A 19,212-nucleotide genomic window follows, 5' to 3' on the forward strand; every position below is an offset into this window, starting at 1 on the left:
GGTGTTCACCTGCTGCTCCAGCTCATGAAACTGTTAATAGTCGTTTTTCCAGTAGCAGCTATCCCTTTTCTCTCGGGATGTCGTGGTAGACCTTGAATATCAGCATTAGCTTCAGTCTGCCACCTTCAGCAGGTGAGTTCTTAAATCTGGAAAGCAAACAATTGATCTTGTGGTATACTACAAAATCGCTCACAAATGGATCCAGATATTTTCCGTAGCTCATTTTTCTTCGAATTATCTTGTCCTATATGAGCATGCACCACGTGACAAATAGATTTGCCTACTTTGCTTCTGGGCTGAAGTGCCCAGCACTTGAAGAGCAGGCCACATAAGTAAAAGTGCATGTGTGGTTTGACGTATTTGTATCCCGTAGCAATTGAATTAACTATACCATAATATTTACATTGACTTTTAATTCCATATTTTTCTTTCAGCTTGAATAACGTGAATGTGTTTCAAAATTTTCCTTTTCGTAGCAACATTCATGTAAGAATTATATATATTACTTTTGGATTTGTGCCTATGCGTCTGTGTTTTTTTTTTTTTTTTTTTCATTATAGTTGAGCAGCAAGAGAGCCAGCCAATTTCAATTGTTCAAGTAATTTTTTTTCTTTAATATGACTGTGGATGGTATATTCCATTGAAGTATTAACATGAATATGCCTCAGTGGCGAACCCTACCTCTGCAAGTCAGATCATATGGAAACATAACATTGTTAAACCCCCCCCCCCCCACGACACACACACACACACACCACACACACACACACGCACGCACACATTTATATCAACCATTGTTCATGGATGATAATGATAGTAATATTTTTACATTATTATTAAATTACACGAGCCTACATGGTATGTTTAATTTCCAAAGATTCCGCTGTTCTTGAGTATTGTATGCCCACACTTCACAGAACTGAGCTTGGCAATGTGCCAAGAAGAGTCAATTCATGCTGAAGGAAAGAAAGAAATAAAGGATGTACCAATTGGTCACCGAGCGCGAAATCATGTGCTTTATACGTAAATTTTACAACTGTCGTACAAGCAAAATAGTTACCACTTTAAGAACTAGAATTTTCATAAAAGACAAGCTAATTTTCCGAAGTATAATAATAAACAATCATCCCACGAAACGCATTGATTACCCTAGTATCGGAATGGATTCTCGTTCTTCTGACATGCGCAGAAGTGTCGAAGGGTCTCGCATCTGTGGGCGTACAGTAATTCAAGAATCCTGAGCACAAAAACGACAACTCCTATGTTCTATACGTACAGATTTTTCAAAATGCTTTATATATAAAAATATAAATTAAAATATTTTTTCTGTAATATAAAAGTTGGTGACCATGTATTATGGAAGTATTTAACATGATCGCGAAAGCACATTCTAGACTTAAGGAGCAGAAAAGAGGATGTTCCATGAGTTAATACACTATCCCTACTCAATGTGCAAATTTTGTAATCTAATCTACACAGGAGATCAGCAGTTGTGTCAGATAAATCAATTCCATCCAGTATGACGAAAGATGAAGATATGGAAATAGTGTTTTAGAGGAAATAATAATCTGGTCATTTGGGAAATATGTAAAAAAGGCTGATTACTTTTCGTTCTCAGAATCTTAAGAATGTTTAAAGATATTTGGAGCAGCCAAAAAATTCCGTAAGTTTTTCGACGATATAATTAGGGTTCCATTCCGTGAATTTTCATGGAAAAGCTGAAACCACATACCTCTGCTAACAATAACGAATATATATCGTCCACTGGGATGTGTCAAGCCCATTTAACTTAAATCATGGAGAACCAGAAATCGGTTCCTCATGTAAGACGCGTTCACGGTATGCACTCTTCCAAATATGACGGATGCATGTATGGGTATGGGAGATGCCTGGTAAATGTTTTTTACCCAAATGTGTAATCCCAGAAAAGTTTGGAGGTTGCAGAATCATGGCGTGGGTTTGCTTCTCATTGCATGAATTAAATAAATATCCTGATAGTAGTAGTAAGTGCATGTAATCATGGCTACGTTAATGTTTCTGGACCGATGCGTTCTACTTTGCAGCAATTTTATGGTACGAGCCCTTCTTCAAACCAACCGTCCTTTAGGACGGGTAGAGTCCACTGATTAGGGAACGCAACGAATTAATGCAGCAGGCGCATCACTCCTCTACTGCATCCCCTAAGGGCAAGTATTTACGGCTGTGTGTGTTCACGAGGCCCGTTTGCCTGTTTTGAGGGACGAAAATCCAGAATTTCCGGTTGGAAAAAACTCCCTCTACTATCGTATGAGACCAGATTCGAACTTGGGATTAGAGGATTTCATACGGAAATGGCACTCAGATTCACATGAATTCATTATTTCGGCCGTAATTCTTAACATCAACTTCATCCGATTTTGAATGCGATGTTAATAAAAGCATTAAAAAGGCCTCTTACTACATTGAAAGTGAGAGTGAACTACAACAGTTTGCCACAAAACCAATTAAGCGATCTGGCGAGAAATTTAGGTTTATCAAAGAATTCTGACGGAGGCTGGAATCGAGACTCAAAGCCAGGGACTTCATTTTCTGGAAACCATCATGAGAAGTCGCGATATTGAATTTCAATTTATATCTTTACACAGTACGAATTGATACTGAACTTTTCGTTGAAACGTTCACTTGGTAGTGCAGCAATATTTCTGGAGTTTTACTCAATTTAGGCGCGGAAGTATATGACCTAAACGCATAGCGATTGTTCACGAACTCATAACAAGAAGCATTTCCGAGCTCCTCCAAGCTTCGAAGGAGCTCGTAAATTTCTAAGCGATATTTTCATAAAATATAAAGAATATGGATTAATTAGCAGGGATTTGCAAGTGTATTGTACACGCATCTGTAATAATAATTCGATTACATGAAAAATGCCATATTTTCTTCATGAATGGGACATGATTCGGTTTAGACGAAATTACAGCTGAAGCAACAAAAGATATAAGGCAAGTGTATTATGTCTATTAAGTGAGTGTATCATCCGGCCAATTTGCCTGTTGTGCAGGAGAGAAAAATCCCTGCTGCCACTCACTTTCACTTGAAAAATCCTCATAAAGGTGAGTGGAACAGTCGAATCCGTGATCAGCAGGTAAAAATCAAAATCAGCGGTCTGGAATCTTCATTCCAGACTCAAAATATATTATTCGTGGATCGAATCGAAGTTTAATGAATCAAATTAAAGTTCTCTTATCATTACCTCATGTAAAATCAGGGTTAATGGAGCAACTTAAGGCATTGAATAAGAAAAAATTTCATATGCCAATTTCGAAGTAGGTATTTTTTTTTGGAAACATAAAAAAAATTAAATACAGACAAATGGTCTGACAGAACAATGACGACAAAAGAAAAAAAAAATAGCAGCCATGGATTGACTACATATACAAGGCAATTTTTATTAAAACAAAGATCCTGATTTCAAAAGCATAGCTTAGTTGGTTTTTCCCTAATATGAAGTTTAATAACAATTGGTAATCGTTGCATTTTTTTTTGTTTGTTTTGATACCGTGGATGGGCCAATAAATAGATAATTCCAGAGCCTTGCTCTAGAGACAACATGGTACTTTTTTTTTACAAGCAACTTCAAGCTTCTAATGAGTAGGATAGTTGTGGTCCACATCGGTGACGAAAACTATCACTTCAACACATCACGATGATCAATGCCACTGGGATTCGAATTCTCAGACAACAGGCCGGTGAAGATGTAAAAAATTCGACCAGTTGGATTGTAATCCCAGGTTGAATTCAATTCTTGCATTCTTATGAGTATTTCATGAGAATATATTCAGTGAAAGAGAACGAGAACGCAGGGAATGATTTCCCAAGGATATAAAATAGCAGAAAAGTATAGTCAGGGTCACTGGAACATTAGCGTGAAAGGGGATTACTTTTGGTTTTTAAAAAGGAAAATTGCTCGTAAATCACATAAGAACAGAGAACATAACGGTGATTTAAAGACAAAAGCATATGACAATCTTTAAAAAAAGATTTAGGGACTGAATGAACCTTTTATATAAACATTCTTTCATTTTTCTATTCATAATGTTATAAAATAATGCTTATTTAGTCATTAGGTATTCAGATAAATATTTTTGAGCAAATAAAGAGACATATGTTACAAATTTTACGGGTTTATGAAAACTACTTACGTGATACAAAAACAGATTTGAAATCAACGAATCAAATTTTGCCAAAAATAAGTTATTTGAATGTCAACCTCATTCGAGAAGTTTCGATTTGGGGGTTTGTGTGAATACGTTACTAATAATGGAACTTTACTGTGTTGTATAAAAAAGAATCATAAATCGCATTTCGCGCAAAAAGCGCATATAGATGTCGACAGTGAAAATACATTTTGAAATTCCAGTTTGTGTGATATCGCACGATGATGGTAAATTGGGTAGAAGCACAGTTTCGCGAGATGATGTGTACGATTTTCTATAAACTACCTGATACATGCTTACAAATAAATAAACTGCACAATAAACTGCTTTTAACAGCATATTAGAGCTTTGTCGATAGGCAACTACTGCATGGAAAATAGAATATCTAACGAAAAATTCCTCTCATATTTCGAGGAATCGAATCCAGGTCCTTTCAAAGGCATCGTTGCTATCGACTGTGCTACCAGGTCTCATAAAAATTGCTTCCATGGGCAAAGTTTGTTAGCGTTTGTGGCCAAGTAAATAAATATACTCTATTTTCCAATCAACAGTGTCTGGGCTCGACTTAAATTGGGCATGAATGTTTATGAATCTTTAGATTATAGGTGATTTTCATAGCTAAGTAGGATACAGTCACCTTGCTGACTGGAAGCCTGAAGTGGCAAGAAAGAAACCTATGTTTTGCCTTGGCTTATCTACTCTTTGATTCACCAGTATGTACATTTAATAGTATGGAACTTGGAACTATGTATCTGGCCAGATTTTGCGACACTCAAAATGTATAACTTACAGCTATGATTTCTCAACTAGTCGCATACAGAATATTGAAATGCTCCTATATACTAATACAATTATCACAACTCTGCCAGTAATAAAAAAATGTATAATATACATACATTTTTTACTATTATTATTATTATTATTATGTTGTAAACTTTTACAGGAAACATGAATACAGTGCGCTTCCAGAACTTTACATTCCATCACAAATTTGTCGCGATACGGATGCAACAAGAGACATTACCTGAGCGTGATATCTGATCTGTATATGAAAACGGAAGACTGGTTCGTCACGATGTACACGGCTCGTCAAACAATGCACCCTAGGACACAGCAGGCAGCATACAAAGTGCGAGAAACAACTGGAACATTGGACAGTAAAGTGAAATATAAAAAGGTGTTTCGTGTGGGTTAAAACTCACTTGGTTTCTAGGCTTTACAAAACAAAAAAAATCTAAAACAGCATACACGACAAATATTGAAAAGCGAGTCAATTGACAAAAAATATCACAAACGGATTACGTTAAAGCAAGATAAAGCAATTGTAAACTGCACTTCATAAACGAATACAAAGTTTTTGGAGATAATTTATTTTATTCCAGTGTTACGCTATGGCTACATGACAATCTCATTAAGTCGCATACTATAAAAATTAAATTTTAAATTAAAAATTAAAATAAAAAATTAAATGTTTTCTAGTTCTATCATTTCTGCAGTTGTTCAAAAAGGATCTGCCGTGGCTTTATGAACGTAATGGAAAGTCCAACAAACATAGTAAGCAACACAGATTTTGTTCATCGATTATGGCAAAAGGATATCAACAGCACTACGCTTAATGTTTGCACTCTGGTGAACAATATATCTTTATTTTTATTCAACCAGCGCTATTTTAGTTTTGTGAATATATTCTAGAACGTAGAATAGTCTCTGAACGATGTATGTCATATTTGTATGCAATCTGGATGCAAAACATGCCACCGCTGTCATGAACGCTACAAAACGCGCAACTCCGATTGTCAGTTAAGGAAAAATAGAAATCTGTTGATGGTTTTCTTGAATAGCTAGCGATTGTCTTTGGAAAGGATGTACCAAAGAACACACACACCAGTGCTTCTATCTCCTTATCTGAATCCTCGTAAAATCGAGGATCAAACTATCCTGTCGAGATGGAGTTCGAAAGCTAAATACAGTGTATTTTAGTAGGTATCAATTTCATCATAGATATTAAAATTTATCATAGAGTTTAACAGATAAAAGAACCACCATAGGCACATATGGTGCCAAACAGCGTTCTCCGTCATTTCAGCCTAAAACTTAATGCCCTCAATAAATGAAAGGCAACCTATATCCCTCTGAGACCACACTAAGCGGCCCATGTGAGGCCCGTTTTGATAAACTAATAAATCTGCTGAAGTACGCAGTTCTTAAAAAATAATTTTTATATTTTAGATTTTCAGTGATTTTTACTGACTAAACTGGAAAATTATACACATTAAATCAGTTAATCACAAATTTTAAATCCACATTTTTTTTTTCTTTTAATGCCACACTTTCGGACATTCTATTCCCAAAAGAATGATAATAATAGAAACGGCGAATACATCTTAAGCCTAGAGAAGATCTCCCTCAGCCAGTCTTTGACTTTATAAAGGTTCTATTGTTGGATTAACTGCTTCTCAATCACGTTTTATCGTCTTACAATTCTCTCTCTCTTTAGTATTTAACTAGTTGTAGGCTGATATATCAATCGAATATGAAGAAAATTTATATTATACTGTGCCACTCCATATTTAGAAATTGCAAGAGCAACTTAGATAAATCCACCTTCAACTGTATCAGGTTATCATAAGTTGATTTTAGGCCGAGGTTTTTATTCTTACTACATAGGGTTCCCACTAAAATTCATATTATTTTAATGAGCGGTGCAATGAAACAATCAGACAAATACAAGATTCAATTCAAATAAAATTATTTAATGCACTGTCATATAAATTACATCATAACACAGTATTCCAACAGGGACATTATTATTAAACGAATATAAAGCTCTCATTAAGAATCTAGTATACTACTCAGCTGAGCTTAAACTTTATAATTAAAGATTATATTTAACAGATCTTATTCTTTTTATTACAGAGAACTTCTATCATAATCTTACTCGGATCAAGATTACTTCTCAAAACATTTAAATATCAAATCAGTTCAAGATATTCAGAAAGAATACAACTCGTGAACCATCAGACATTTATTTGTAATTCTCTAAGCTCTGTTAATCAAAATTAGTTCTTGTAAGTTCGAGTTTCCTAAATTACAACAAATATGCTTCTCAATATTCTCGTTCAGTCAATGAACACTTAATTCAATAAAATAGCACTTGTCACATGAAGAGCACATCACACATTAAATCTTGACTCGCTGAATGCAACAACTAGGAACAATTTACTTTCGGTGGAATTAATTTTTGTTACTTCTCATTAAGTATAGTATAGGTAATTTTAGCAGAACATAGCTTCATCACATCTTAAGGAGATGTGATGATTTTTAAAGTCCTTGTTGACTTTTACTTTGTAGTAACACAAACTTAAAAGAATCTTCCATTTCCGCAACTGATATATAGACTCGGGAGAATATAACCTTTATGCAGTTGGTTTAAATTATCCACCTATTTCTTCTCTTTTTTTTTTTTTATATATGTATTAACCTATTTCTAGCACTATTTCACTGCTAAGCATTAGGAAGTTTGATAAAAATCCAACTCAGAAAAAGGTAAGTTAAATTACCAAGTGATTCCCGATCCTTTAAATTCCGTTTTTGGCATGCCAAAATTCCCCTCCAGTCTCCAGCTACCGTTCTGTATACTCCCCCTATTCGAATCTCTTTTTACTTTCGTTTTCTTAGCCACTCCTTCCTTTTTCCCGCAAAAAAACTGGTTCTCACCGGTTAGGCTCACATCAAACTTGTTTTTCCCTTCATATATATATTAGTTCACGCTCCAACATGCACTATGAGAAATTTGCATGTTTTCTCACAACAACCAATCAAATGATATCACAAAGAATCTTCTGGATATATTAAAATTACATACATTACAGTTTCTAATATTATTATTAAAGGAATAAAGTAAATAAAATAATTGACACTTTAGTACAGAGCCTTTTCATATCTATAATATGTTTTAAAATCACATAAATAAAAGTAACTAACAAAACTTAAAAGGAATTACATGAATAATATTTCATAAGCAAGAAACTAACAGAATAAATTTAAATAAGTCCTGCTTATGATATGGTAGATGATGTTAATTATGAATGAAGTATTATTATTATAAATATCTTCATTCACAATTTAACACTATAATAATGAGATGTTAAAAAAGAACGTTGCTTAACGAGGCATCTTGCTTATACTTTTATAGCATTATATCTTACTTTCCATCTGAAATTCGAGTTTATCTGAGCATCATGCATGGTTGGAAACTGAATCCCCAAACTGGTCTGAACACACAGAATATAATGACATGGAGAATAAGAATTAATCATATTTTCCGTCAGATTTAGTTTCGAAAGCCTGAATGGTATGGTATGTGTGTACAAGTAAGAAAAACAGACAAGCTGGTTCTCTGTGTTTTACATTATGGAGCTGATAAATGGAAATTATGAAAATATGATAACAGGAGACTTGATGGTTATGATCAAAGGTCTTTAAGGGGAATTTTTGGGTTAAAAAAAGGTTTCACTTCGTGAATAATGAGATACTGTACGTTAGATGGTCGGACACCTCTCAGGATTATCCTGTGTGAGGAAAAGTTACGATGGTTCGGTCATCTTGTTCAAAAGGCAAAGCATTCGCTTTGTTAAAGTAACCTTTGCTGTAATTTTATTTATATGTATGTAGATACAGCATTGATTAACTTAATTTTGTACATACATAGTATTTACTAATTTATCTTTCACTATTTATGTACTACTGTAACCTTTGGTAGCCTTTGTTCTCGCGGCAATAAACCAGAAACCAACCAGCCAAATCGCTTTGTTAACAAGATTATGTTAAGTGTTCCGGTATGTATTAGAAAAAATGTAGGACCCGAATGAGATGAATCAACAGTATGAAACAAGACATCCATAGAAATGGCATTGTGGTATGAAGCAGAAGTATACACTCAGGACAGAAACATCTGGCGTAGGAAACTATTCAATTTGGTCAGACCTCGTGACTAGTAACCCGCTTGAAGAACATGTATGCAGAGTGTGTTGGACAGATACTGTGAAATACTATTTATTTTTAAGTTTGACACTAAAGTACGAAATGGCTCTTAAATCGAATTATTGGTCTGATGAATACCCCTCTAGGACTCAATGAGTTTTTTTTTTTTTTAATTGTCTCAATCCCAACTAGGTCAGCGTTATTTTTGATGCTATGACATTTACTAGGGGGTAGAATGTGTGATTGCTACTTGGACAGGAAACGAGTTTTCTGTTGCTGGCCCTTTCAAAGTCAGATTTTCTTTTGTTGTCGAGCAAGCGCTTGTGCTGGATGAGTACGATGCTGAAGTTCATGTCACAAGCCGCCTCCTATCATACTAAAAATTGTACCACGTTTTCCTGCAGTTCCGTCGAAAGATATCAGAACATTAAATAACCTGGACAGACATTAAGAAGTATTCTGGTCCTGGTGGTTATCTCCTCATGTGTACTAAAAACTTGTGCTCCAGAACGAACACATGATTTATATCCTCCTACACTCTTTTATACTCAGTTTGCTCAAAGCACTGGAAGCATGCATATATCCAGCCTATTCCAAAAAATGGGAGATAAAAGTCTGCCTTTAAAATAAGCGACCTATCGCTCTCACCTCATTTTTTTCTTCAAAATAATGGAGCAGGATATCTGTTCACAAGGTTCACTAATTAAACTGTAACCACCATTAAGGTTTCCGCCATTATAGATCCACGGCAGATCTCTTATATTACCCACCACTGATCAGATGCTGTTGCTCTTGACAATTCCAGAGCATTTCTCAGTAAAATCCATCCTTTGGTCTACTTTCTATCATTTAACTGGCAGCAAGCTTTCTCTGTGGTTCAGTACTTGTCATGGTATCACCCTTTTGATCTAATTTATGCCGTCTAACGAACAGCCAGCTTTCTCTCTGATGGTTGGCTTGAGAGAAAGCTGGCTATGAGAAAGCTACGTCATAGTGGGGAATGCTTCTGCTTTGAACTTCGTCAATGCAGGCGCACTTTACAACTCTGTTCTATTGCCTATCCTCTTTCTCCTATACACGTCATTACTACACATACATCCTATACATGTCTCCTATAACTGTCACTGGCCAATAATCCTATCCACAGTTTTGCTGATGATAGCACTTCATTCCTCCTACGCATTCGACAAATTATACAATATACAAACATTCCACCCCAAGCTTCGAGATCTCTTACACTCAATGCCCTAAATACTAATTGGGTGAGAATAACCTGTCACCTTCACTGTTACCAAAACGCAGTCTTGCTTTCTTTCTCGCAAACAGGAGTTCATATCAGCCTCCCTTACCTTCAGTAATATACAAAGTACCAGATATTAACTTGATGTTTACCTCTAGCCTTTTCTGGCATAAACATATCAGATTAGTAGCTTCTTCAGCCTCCAGAAACCCAGGCATTATTTCGCTCAGGAGGCTACTTTTTACTCATCCAGCTACTAACTCTTTTCTCAAGTCTCGAACTCTCCAATCCATAAGAATACTGTCACATGTTTATGGTGGCGCATCAAAAATCTCCCTAAAATTCTTAATACTGTGCAGATAGCAGCGATTCAGTGGATAGTTGATTCCTCCTTCAGCCACTCATTTTAATCACAATCTAACAGATGGCATGTTTCAGCTGTCATTTCAACAGGCGTTTCTTTGGACAATGCTCCATCGAATTGGCATCCATCATTCCCCTCTTCCATTGGACTTATGAAAACAGGGCAGCATCCCTTTCCTGCCTAATCCAATTGTACACGCATCGAACCTGCTTCCTCTTTTCTTCCATCATCTCTACTCTCTGGAACAGCCTTCGCTATTGTTTCCCAACAACTACACCTTTTTAAGAAAAATGTCGGTAACTTTCTTCATTCCAACGTTGAAGAAAGTTGGAATGAAGAAAGTTACCGACACCCTCCATAAAGTTTCCATACACCCTCCAAATGGCACAAATGTGATATAAGTTATTCCACCTATCGTGTAGGATTGATAATAAACAAACAGTAATTACATAGATCACTGAATGAGCGGTTTGACGTAGTAGAGTGACTAGTGACTTATACGCCAATGAATAGAATAAAACATTTGAAACTTGAAATTCCGAGAGTAAAACTATACTCTCCATAAATTAGACCTAAGAAAGGATTACTTGCATCCTAAACAATTCGTTCCTAGATCTTTCCTTAAAAGGAGCGTGCTTACTGACGGGCTGTGGAGTTACTGTACAAATATTTCATAATAAATACAACAGCTTTGCAGCATAGTCAGTAACACGTGACCCCTTGAGGAGAGATACAGGTTCGAAATTCCAGTTTTTCATTTCGAAAAAGAGAAAAATTGGCTAAATTACTTATCGAAAACTACACCAGATATGACACCATCACCATTAATCATATTTTACGAGTACATGAAGATGAGTTACTTGACTGTGACAGGCCAATGGACCTAAATTGTTCAGAGGAAGGTGAGGAAATCTTTGACTAATAAGATAATAAAATATTTAATTAAAGACTATTAATAATGTTTACTTTGTATTATAGATATAGTTCTATTTCATTTGAATTTTCCTATAATTTCTAGCTCACTGAATTTTTATTATTCACTTTTTTTTTAAGTATTCATTTATATTTTGAAATAAAGTGTATTTTTTATGTTGAACGCATACACGAGAGGTTGGTCAATCGACCTACAGTGCAGGTACATTAGTACCGTGTATGGGCAGTAGGTTGGGAAAGGAGAAACTTGTTTCCATTTGATTTAAAAGCCTGTATATTGTATTCCTTGGGAAACACATAAGGGGAAAGAGCGCTCCACAATACAGCAGTAGCAGGGATGGAGGAGGAGGAAAGAAACTTGTTCTGTGGGTTTCAAGGTGCACTCTGAAAGGATGCCGGGTGGCAGCTACACGTGTTCCAACGGACTTGGTACTGACTGGGGGAATTATTGGTGCTATTTCAGATGAACATTCCCCATGGAAATATTTATTGAATGCACATATTGCAGAAACCAAAACGCCTGTGAGAATGTGGGAGGAGTGAGTTGGTAAGAGATGATTTATTAATCAATCTAATTGCCCTCTTCTATGTTGAGTCGAGCATTTTGAGCGAGCTTTTAGGAGCCCCAACTCCAAATATGAGCGTATTCAATAGCTGGGCGTATTTGTGATTTCTATAAGGTTAACAGCTGTTCAGAGGCGAAGTAACATCTTGAGCGAGAGAGAGAAATCCTAGTTTTTTAGAAGCTAAGGAGGCAATGGTTGTGAAGTGTTCATGCCAGGGTGATCCCAAGAAGAGAAATCTCATCTTGTCTGGAAATTTGAGTATTTTCAAAGAAAATACTGGAAGAAAATGATTCTTTTTTTGTGAAAAATAAGACAGAACTCGGTTTTGCTAGCAATGAAATTGACACGGTTATCTGAATCCCATTGGAGGATGACTTGGAGATCAAAATGAAGGGTAGTGGTGGTGGATGTTCTGTAGGTTGAGGTGAGTTGTGCAGAGTAAGGTTTATCAAATGAAAGAGATGTGTGTAATGTTCTGTCATTTGCAAAACTGCGTATTGGGTTGAAGGTCAATTGACATATAAAGAAAGAAGGTTGGTGAGAGAACAGAACCTTGTGGAATCCCAGCATTAGTTATATTATTAGAATCGTTAATATACACGTTATAAATTTTTAAAAAAAAATGTGAGAATATGTTAGTTAGATTTTCTTGATTGCTGTTAATTCTGAGCCATTTTATTTTAGTGCAAGGACGCATATAATTTTAAGTGGATTCGGAAGATCCCACGGTTGCTCAATTCCTTTTTCAACGCCAGTCTTCGGTCGGTTCCGGAGTTTTTCGATCTCTGGCACTGCAAGTGTAGAGGTTTTCCTCCAGGCAACAACGCAAGCAAAACAGACCAAAACACATAATTTCAGATAACAATGTTAGGGACCAAAATATGGTCCCTAACATTGTTTGTCTTACTCTTGTCCCCAGATACTAATTAAAATCACTGAGAGCCTTAGCCCAGCTGTCTGCTCCATATCTTGAAAAATTAGAACTAAAAAGCGTTGTCTACTCCTTTGGGGAATAGGAAGCATTAGAGAATTTTCCCCTTTCTGTTTTTTTTTTTCTTCTAATTAGCTGAAGATTTTTATATTAATTTTGTGTTTTAAAGTAGGCTGGGAACACCTCTGAAGATGACATCAGGACAAGTATATCACGCAACAAAGCGAATGTGAGACAACTTCAGGAACTGAAATTTTTTGGTGTGTAAACACGCCGAGTTTGCATACCAAAAACATTAACCACAAAGTATAGTATATAAGTAAAAGGAAATACTGTGAATTGCTTAAAATCATTAGCATCTCGTAACCAGATATTTTATCCTAGACGTGCTTTATGAAAAATGGGAGTAAAATGACTGAAAATCGAGGACTGTTTGTATCTTAATGCTAAATTATTCTACACAATTCAACAGAACTTGTTTCTTTTTTTTTCTATTATTACTGCTACTTTATTTGCGCCAGTTGAAATAAGTCATTTCCGAGTTGTTTCAGTTAATAGAAGTGAATGAAAAATTCAGTGAATAAAAAAATGTAAAAATGCAATCAGAAAATATTCTTAGCACGTGAATCTTGAAGATATAGAAGTTTATGAAATAATAATAAAAAAGGGCATATGGAAAATTCTTAGTATTTTGAAAATATTTTTAACGAACAATCGATAAATCTGCTCCGTACACGCTAGACCTTGTTTCTCAACGTCTAATTCTCAAAAATGCAATTTTAATACTTAAGGAACAACGAAGTTTGTAAAATGAAAGAGACAGCAACGAATAGTGTAGTAAGAGGATGCAAAAATGCACAAGCATCGATTAGCTGCTCCACATGTTCAAAAATTAGAACTGAAAAGCCTTGTCTATTACTTTGGGGAATAAACGGCATTAGCTAATTTTTTTCCTCCTTTTTTTTTCCTTTCAAAGCTGATTATGTTCCCTCTAGTTGAGGATTGGAGAAAAATAATAAAATAAATATTATTAAAGAATTGAGTTAGCATGCTTAGGAGGTAGTCGTGGAGACAGAAACCCCACAGAAGAGATAAACCGGTCGGCAAACGTAATAAATTATCCCCCATAGCCTTAGCTGCGTTGTGGTTTACTCTACATACTGCAACTAGTTTTGTAAATAAACTAAAAAATTATTAAAATATTTTTAAAATATATAAAATATAAAAATGCATAATAAAATATACTGTCTCCATCGTGGTTTAATTCACATAATACAATAACTCGTTTATAGCAAAATTAATAAATAAATAAATAAAAATATATAAATACTCCATGCCTTTTTTATTTCTCAATGAAAGTAGGCATTGAGATTTCTAGCTCTAACTTTATTCGGAAATTGGCTGGTAGTCAGTCTTCATCTTCGTCATAACCAGAAGATTACTGCTACCTCTAGCCAGAAGAAAGCTACACTAGGATACGGCAGCCAGCTGTCGCCATTTTGCGTTTCTAATCCCAACTAGTATTACCATATGAAATCTTGTGAGTTATACTGTCGATTTTTCTAATTTGTCGGTTTAAATAAGCATTTTCTGAGAGGGAAAATCTACTCACTCATCCCCCCCCCCTCCTTCCTCCTTTATGACTATGATATCATATAGGTGCCGTTACCTATCTTGATCGAACTGGGTGGTTAATACTCATTCCTGTAATCTGGTAAGATTACAGATGATAATCAAAAGAGAAGCCATTCTCTCCAATCTAACTTAGCCTTATTTGAAAAAAATTGCTTAATTGATAGGCTTTACTTATGAATAAATCACATGGAATGAAGAAGATTGTTTCTCAAACAACAAGCTTTAGTGAAAAATGTGTGTTGTAACTTACCAGCAACGAAAAGAACAAGCTGAAAACTAAATCTACAACTATCACATTAAATTTTCGCGCATCATGCCACCAGCACACATAAACTAACAGTCGATTATTCCGCTTCGCCCTTTTTGGGTGTGTGCACACAGTGTGGGATGTCAGCCAGGGGGGAAAAACTTCATGAATACGCCCAAGAGACGTTAACGATGAGTGCAAACAAAGTCTTCGATTTACCGTACCATATACCATTTAATATATAGGTTTAGCAACAAAAAAAAAAAAAAAAAAAAAAAAAAACCTAATTTAATGAACTGCTAAATGCAGGGCGTGTGCTCAGGCTGTTGCATGAACATATTCATCCATAAATGAAAGCAGACCACCAAGAGACAATGTTGAGTGATCTCTCTTTTGTATTTCTCAATACAGAGAGAAAAAAAAATTTTTTTTCCCCACACATCACGGTAAATATTTGAGAAGCAAGTTCTATAAGCAGGAAGTTTTTTTCTTCTTTGAGATTCTGACAGTGAATAAATGCTTATTGTTTAAAAAAGGTTATTATACTTTAAGACTAATGACTTGTTTTCTGATAGACAGCAGGTAATAACAGCAGTAAACATAAGAAAACATTAAAAATAGTATTTTTTTTTAATTTTTAATATGAAATTAAAATATACAGCATTATCGTATAATATTTCTAAAATTGTGTTATACAAATATTGCAATACCGTGGCCAGTCAACGCTTTTAAATCTCTTGCTCTTTATTATATATTCACACATTAAATATTTGATAAACAGATTAGCGTGATATTAGCACAGTCTTCGAAGGAGATAACTGGATAAAATACATTCTTCTGATTATTTTTTACGATCGAGCCAAATCATTGGAAACTGGGAATCAGGTTTTCGTCCAAAGCTCATTCAACCCTTCTTCCCGATAACAGCAATCAATTTATCCTGTAAAATATATCGGTCTGAGAACTTTTTTTTAAAAAAAAACTTCCAGGACATTTGTCTTCCATATCTTTCTGTTATGAAACAGACAATAGAATAAAGCAGAAATAAATACCAATAGGCAACTACTTCAGAGCTAACTTGGCCCAAAAGCTTCTGACGTGATAAATGATTATAAGTTCCCAACGATGCTAATTTTCTCCTCGGCTTGTTAACGAGGGTGAATGTTCTGTCTCGACTAAAAGCTATATCAAAGAAAACTGGTTCGCAAAGTGTGATAACCTAGTTCGTGGATGGCGATTTTGTTATCGAAGGTCAAAACCGCTTTAGTCACGAAGAAAAATTAAGCATGTAGTGCTCTTGTTTTACACAACATGCGATGTAATTAAACTTCATAATGCAATAGATCGCATAGAGATAAGTCAGTTTTCTTTAGAGACTAGCGTACTCTATATCCCTTCTTTCTCCTTATGCCTCTCGGCATTACGACTTAAAATTCTGGCCTCGTCAATGGTGTTCTCTCACAGATGTAAGGCATAACAATAAAATGTTTTGTTTTCATTTTTATTCTTTTGAAATTCCTTTTGTTGAATTTACGCACGAGGAACTGTATTTTCCGGAAGAATGGATTCAATGAAATATTAAATAATTTATTTGCAAAAGATATTTCTGTCACGATTTCAATGTAATGATTACATTATTAGCTTATAACAGAAAATAAACATCCTATTTTTTAATGCTAACTGAAATATTACAAAAAGACACAAGATAATCAAAATAATCCATTTGGAAGTTTTTTTAGAGAAAATTTGCAATTTAAAATGGTTATGAACAAACAAATTAAAAACTACTTTTCACTGGATAACATGCTAAACTTGCAACAATAACAGAAACCTGTACAAAATTTCGTAGATCAAGCCTAGATTTTCAGCATAATTTAAAATTCAACAGATAACTCCATTTTCTTTGGTAACGAAATATAATTACCAAGAATGAAAAAAATTCTCTTCACTTTCTTTAAAAAAATAAATTCCTTTTATAATGGAATACTAAAGTTATATCTGTTACGCTGGCATGTCTTTATTAGTATGTTTACCAAAGAAGGTATCAATGTTTCGTCTGCTATTTTGTCACTGAGTAAATTTTGTAGGCGGTAGATCTCAAGGTGAGTACAGTACTATCAACACTCGTGCTAAGAAAACAGTAGCCGATCTCCGAAATAAACGGGTTTCAATTCTACAATTATAACTCAAATTCTATCACATTTCCGTGTTTTAATGTATTTTTATGGGATGAATATTTTTAAAGTGTTTTAAACATTCTTAAAATTATTCAAATATTGAAGCCATTGAAAATGAAGTATCAAAAATCAATTTAGAAGATGCATTTGACGGATCAATTGATACGAAATTTTATGCGAAATCTATGGTAAACAAAAAAGTTTATGAAAGTGAAAAGATAATGACTACGTGTTTTTTAATTAAAGAAAAAATTAAACGAGATCAACGCACTCATGAAAAGAAATAATTGACTTGGGTGCACTATCTAAACCTCAACAAAAGTGATTAGAAGAAACAAATAAAATATCCACAGTCAAATGTCGGAACTAACAGCTGATAATCCAGGGAAATCTCACTGTAAAATTCGGTAATCTAGAAGAATAGAAAAGATAAATTTATATTATACTATCTTTGTTAACTCATAAACTCAAGTAACTAGTGACAACTAATCCGTAATATACCAAGTAGATCGATGACTCACCATGCAAAAATCCTGAAGGAATTTCTCATGCTACATGCTCATGAATTATCCACTCAGATATCAGAAACTTAGTCAAATGTGTTTCGAAACGAAACTGACGATACAAAATTAAAAATTACACGAGGCAAGTAACAGAAAATCAGATCTGGCAAAAACAGGGACCTTTAGCAAACACCAATGAGAATAAGAAAGAGTCACTTTCAAATGGCAGGCATTCCTCACAGATTCATAGTACGAATTCTTGTGGCGTGTATCGAAAACTCGTTTCCACACCCACGGAGAACGGCCAGGAAATTATAAATAAAATCGAATTCATTTCTTACCACAACAAGGGCAGCGATTTCCAGGAAACTGTACCTGTTGACGGAAAGTGTTGGATCTCAGCAACAAGTCTAAGCACCCAATGTCATCGGACACACGAGACAAACCGTCACGGAACAGCGAACGCCAATACTGGTGACTGAGCAGTCTCGACTCGCATGCACGTGCGACTGTGGGCAACGTGCCAACTACCTTCTGATTCTAATCGTGACGTCATTTTTACAATAGCAGAAAGGTCACGCAGTCACGCTTGCATCGATTTCCTGTGTTGACAACAACCGGAACGAAAGCATTTACACTAACATCACTTGTTGCAAAGGTGCACAAATGACAGAAGCTCGATGAACATACATCAAGGATGCCACTGCGGAAAGCAGGTCTTCTCATCCCCCCCCCGCCCAACACACAAATCAATAAAATATACAACTCTAATGCTACAAGGAAATAGGGTAGCACTTAGAGATAGCTTCCCTTACGCACCCACAAAAGCACATGCACATACACAAATACTTCGTCTTGGATCTCTGTGCTCATCCTCCTATCGATTATGAACGAAACGAGGTTCTTAGTTAAAAGTCTGACACGCCACCCGAAAGCGTAAACGACTGCTGCACTCCCCACGATGTTTTTTGTATGCAAAAAAAAAACAAAAAAACGTTTAGTCAAAATGAGTTCCGTTTGGTGATACGAATCGCTAATGAGATTCACAGAAAACTAATAATGACAGAGCACTGCGAAGTATTCCTTAAAGCTGAGCGCCTAAGAAATATTTTCTTATGGTTCTCGGCACCTGAAAAACAGGATATGAATCTGAGGTTTGCCAATTCTGCTTAAACGCACGGAAGTGTAAACTGTGCAGAAACAAAGCGAAATATATAGACTTATTAGAGCGAGTCGCTTGTTCAGGTGAGTAAAATGAAAACCGCTAAGAGCCTCAACTAAATCATGTTTTTCCAATTACAATAGATTATATTCATCTCTAATAGTTTGTCTATAGCGTCATAATACATACTCATTAAGCAAGACTATCACTACCACCCTGACGTTCTTTGTGACTTCATACAATCTACAGAGCAGTCTATGGCTAGCCGTAAGATAACT

The 19,212-nt window shown here is 35.3% G+C and overlaps 1 protein-coding gene across 1 annotated transcript in view; it reads right to left on the bottom strand.

Moving 5' to 3' along the window:
* Positions 1 to 18,186, bottom strand: part of vari (MAGUK p55 subfamily member vari) — a 206,900-nt gene extending 188,714 nt beyond the window's left edge. The window contains exon 1 of the mRNA XM_090409244.1: positions 18,114 to 18,186. The gene's annotated coding sequence lies outside the window, so the exon portion shown is untranslated. The remainder of the gene's footprint in view (positions 1 to 18,113) is intronic.
* Positions 18,187 to 19,212: the final 1,026 nt, after the last annotated feature.

This window comes from Typopeltis vanoorti, chromosome 2, assembly GCF_054136105.1.
Source record: "Typopeltis vanoorti isolate ZY-2024b chromosome 2, IOZ_Tvanoo_1.0, whole genome shotgun sequence".
Taxonomy (NCBI): domain Eukaryota; kingdom Metazoa; phylum Arthropoda; class Arachnida; order Uropygi; family Thelyphonidae; genus Typopeltis; species Typopeltis vanoorti.